The sequence below is a fragment of the Mustela nigripes genome, chromosome 3, assembly GCF_022355385.1.
Source record: "Mustela nigripes isolate SB6536 chromosome 3, MUSNIG.SB6536, whole genome shotgun sequence".
Lineage (NCBI taxonomy): Eukaryota > Metazoa > Chordata > Mammalia > Carnivora > Mustelidae > Mustela > Mustela nigripes.
The window spans coordinates 115,365,577-115,369,964 of record NC_081559.1 but is presented as its reverse complement, the minus strand read 5'-3'; the positions used below and the strand labels follow the sequence as shown (position 1 = coordinate 115,369,964).

Here is a 4,388-nt window from a genome sequence, read left to right as displayed (position 1 = left end):
ACATACATACATACATACATAATATGCAATTGTTGTCACAAACACATACACACCAAGGGAAATCCTCCAGCTCTTGTAGGGTTCCATCCACACTCATCAGCATTCCCTTATGGCCTCTAGTCTCTCCATTCTACCTCCACACCTCTCCCTCTCCTCTGCCCATCTCTTACCCAGCCTTCCAGGCTCAGTGCAGGGCTGATGGCTCTCAATGACCCTAAACACATTCACCTTAATTAAGTGCCTTCCTCTGGGCTAACATCAATCACAGAGTTCATTAAACTGTATATCATTGATTTACTTCCTAATTTTTTCCCCCAAAAGCAATGAACAACTTGGGGACAGGGACGCAATTTTCATGCTTTGTTTTTAGCACCAAGCTTAAGGGACTCACATAGAGCAATGTTTATAAATGGTTTCATAGGGAAAGTGCCCAGATGACATGGGAACCGGGGCAGGCAGAAAGACACTCCCTTTGGCTCCAGCCTGCAGAAAGCTCAACCATGAAATCTTTCATTTTCACATTAAAAGTATTTTGATATCAAAAATACAATCATGAAAAACTTTTATTGAAACCATTTCATTTTACTTTCTCATGAGAGCTTACCTAAAAGATTATAGGGTAGTGAAATGGTAAAAAGTACCCCTCTGAATGTCAGGAAAAATGGCTCTGTTCTTGTGCTGCCATTAAATGCTCTGTGTTGTTAGATCAATCATCTAAATTTGGGGGGCTTTGGTGCATTTATCTTTCAAATAAAGACTGTACTAACTGGTGATAATAATGTATGCACTCACTATAGCCACCTGCTACATTTCAGTCTTCATTCAACATATGATCTCATTCCCCGCCCCAAACAACCCCTCAACTAAAGTGAGACTCAGAGGCTAAATATTTGTACCATCTGGTTCTGGTAAAACAGTGCTTGGAAAAGTGGCACACGCTGTTGTACCTCACTCCTCTTCTCTGTACATCACTAAAATTCCATTTCAAAAAACTGCTACTTTACCAATCTTCCCAAAGCTATGAAGAGGCTGACAGTTCAGGAGTCAACACTTGATAGTCAAATTGTGCCAGGCCTCCCAGGTCAGTCTGATTCAGTTAATTCTGCTCCTTCCTCTCTGCAATTCTGTCTAAAAGGAACTCACAGCTCTGAAATTCTATGTTTCTTATATAATCCCTGAATAATTTTTATTCATTCCTTTGCTCTAACCCTTCATACTTTATCTCAAAACCAAGGATGGAGACACAGAACGGTATGAGATGGCAATCTCCAATTTCCTAGAAACTGCACACCTCAAAAATAGCCTGAGCCAAGTGTGCATCCCAATTTTCCCAGGTGCAACTCAGCCAGTATGAATGGCTGAGCTTGGGAAAGAGCAAGAGGAAGTGAAGATCCAACCTCCACAACAAACCCTAAACTCTGGGTTTAAGGCAATATTGCCATGCAAGGCAGGAGACTTTGAGGTGGGCAAGGACAAGTGTTTGAACAAGCCTCTCCAATCCTCGAAAACCATGGTTTTGTTCTCACACTGACCTTGATGCAAGGAAACAGAAGCCACAGCCAAGGAAATGGAACATCTTGGCAGCCCCCATCATTGGTTTCTCAGAATTGCTGTGTCTTCTTCCAAATGAACCTCAGGAGAACCACAATTTTAAAACTTACTTCATCTGGGAGAGTCAAAATTATTTTGGCAGTTCTCGGGAAGGGGAAAAAAAGACAACTAATCCCTTCCCTACTCCCTCCCCATGACAAAAAGAAAAGTTACAACATAGGACAATTACATTCTGTAATTGGAGCCAATTACAGAAATACATTTGAAGATCTGCAGTGTTGCACAATGTGCAAATTTGGAGAAGTAATTTTGAGGCTAAATAAATGTCTGGAGCCTTTATTTAAAATGCCCCTTTGGCTTTGCCCAGCCAATCTGGCACCTCAGGATCACAGAAGAGGCCTTTGTTTCCTTCATGACATCAGAATGGGTGCAAAGAGCAACCATCAGGGAATATTAGGTGAGCAGAGAGGTTATTTCTATTTTAGGGGCCTAAGAATGCACCTTTGCTCCCTGCAGGGTTAGAGAGGCATTAAGCATTAAGCAGGCTGTACCCTATAGGTTGCCTTAGTTAAATATATATATATTCAGCATGATTAATATACAGGTTAATCCTTTGACAAGCCTCCCCATAACTTATGTGCAGCAAAATCTCAAGCTTGCATAATATTATCATGCATTTGCATATATAATGCCATACCATTTCATGTTACTACATATTAAGAAAGGTATATCAAAACTGTAAGTATCCCAAGGAAGTCAATTAAAGTAATGAGAGGGACTTTCATATGAGAATAACTAGGAAAAATGATGACAGAGCACAAACAATTAAAATATATAATATTACAAGGGCTAATAGGAGCCAAATGTGAACATGTTCATCAAGTTTCAGAATGCTGAGGAAGAGGGATAAACTGTGAACACCAAAGAGGTCATTTAGCATAAGTAAAAGAAGTAGATAACAAATACAGGACACACAAATTTCGGAACCTTCAGGCTGTGTTCAGACTTCTGGTCCTGCTCATTTACCCACTCAACTGTCCATCTTTGTATTGAGTCAGTAAATATTTAGAGAGGGAGCATAGTTCCTGCCCTCAAGGATTTCGGGATCTCAGGAGAAACAGAATTCAAGTCAATTGTACAAACATTTGGGACACCTACTAACTGCTGGGAGCTCTACCAGGGAATGCCCACAGGAGAGGTATATGGAATCACATAGAAATGATCAACAGAGCCAGAAGAGGTATGCCAGTAGGTTCAAGAAGGGCTTCTGTGGGAGGCCATGTCTGAATAGAATTTCAAAGGATGATTAGAAAATAGTCCAGAGAGGAGGCAGGGAGTTGGAAACTTCAATGGATGGAGCACTTCTGCTGACTTTTGGCCTACAACTAAACCCGGAGACAGAATCACCCAGACTTCTCAACTACTCCCATGAGCAAACCCTGAGTAGTGACTTTTAGACCTTTGCTTTCAGCTCTTCCCGCAGTTGCACAAAGCACTATTTACAATGAATCTTTTATTCCAAATCATGGATAGTGGGGCTGCTCCTTTGATAAAACTCTTACGGATAGCAATTGTATATAATCTCTTGCTTTCCCCTTCTACCCAATGCACCCCAATAAGAATTTTGTTTTCCTCTTTCCATAGAAAAGCTTTGAAAGTCACCAGCAGCCTCAAATTTTCAACCTCTGATCTATTGTTTGTTTGCATAGAACTTGTTGTGAATCATTGAACACTACATCAAAAACTAATGAGGTATTATATATCAGCTAACTGAACATAATTTTAAAAATGATGATTATAATGTAGATGGCCTTCTTGTTCAGCTGTCTCTTCCAAAACATACTGATGAAATAAACATCTGCAGTAGTGTTTTCTCCAAAGATGCTGATGATTTTATGTAATTAATGTGGAGCAAATGTGTTACCAGTGGTCCCATGGAGTGTCTGGGAAATAATTAAGTGAATGGACATCCCAACCCTAGGGAAGAATGTGGTTGTGGTTGGAAGGTCAAAAAATGTTGGAATGCCCATTGCAGTGCCAATACAGATAGATGGGGCTTGTGAATACCCTGGAGGTGATGCCACTATTACAATATTCATTAGTACACTCCCAAAGAGCAAATGAAGAAACATACAGTTCTTGCAGACATTTTGGTCTCTGATTCAGGCATTCCCAATCATAGCAGATATGATCAAGGAGGGCATTGCACTGATCAATATGAAAATAAAAAGAGTTCAAGATCTCATCATGACTAAACCCACCTTGGTTGGAGAGGTGGATTTTGAAGAAATCAGAAAAAAAGCTGCTTACAGCATTCCAGTCCACAGGGATATTGGTCCCATGACAATGACGATGTTAACAAAGAATACCATTATTTCAGCAAAAATGTGCTGAGGCTTAAAGAGTAGGAAGTATTGAAGCCCAAGGAGTGTGGAGTACTAACTAATTAACTAATTAACTCCTGTGTCTTCTGTCATGAACAACACTCCAAGCCAGTTCAAGAGGCAAAGCAGACCAATAAAAAAGCAATATTTTTTTAAATTTTTTTTTTACTGAAATGGTTTAAGATGATCCTTTGTTTTATTGAAAGCTCAAGTGGCTGGGTATTTCCGCACATAGCATTGCAGTACCTCACCATGGAGCATGCCAGTATCATGCTGGGTCATGTGATCCAGCCAAGAGAAGCCATTAACTTACTGATTAACCTAGACGACATTGTTCCATTGAGAACAAATGTTCAACTTTGTCCAGTCACTTCAGTTAAAAATTTGCCTTTTCTCCAACACAAGTTGTTTCCTGTCTTCTAATTTTGGCCATTCTAACTGGTGTAAGGTGGT

General features: G+C 40.1%; 1 pseudogene; it reads left to right on the top strand.

Annotated features, from left to right (window-relative positions):
* Nucleotides 1–1,354: 1,354 nt before the first annotated feature.
* LOC132014520 (bifunctional methylenetetrahydrofolate dehydrogenase/cyclohydrolase, mitochondrial-like) lies at nucleotides 1,355–4,001 on the top strand (annotated as a pseudogene).
* Nucleotides 4,002–4,388: the final 387 nt, after the last annotated feature.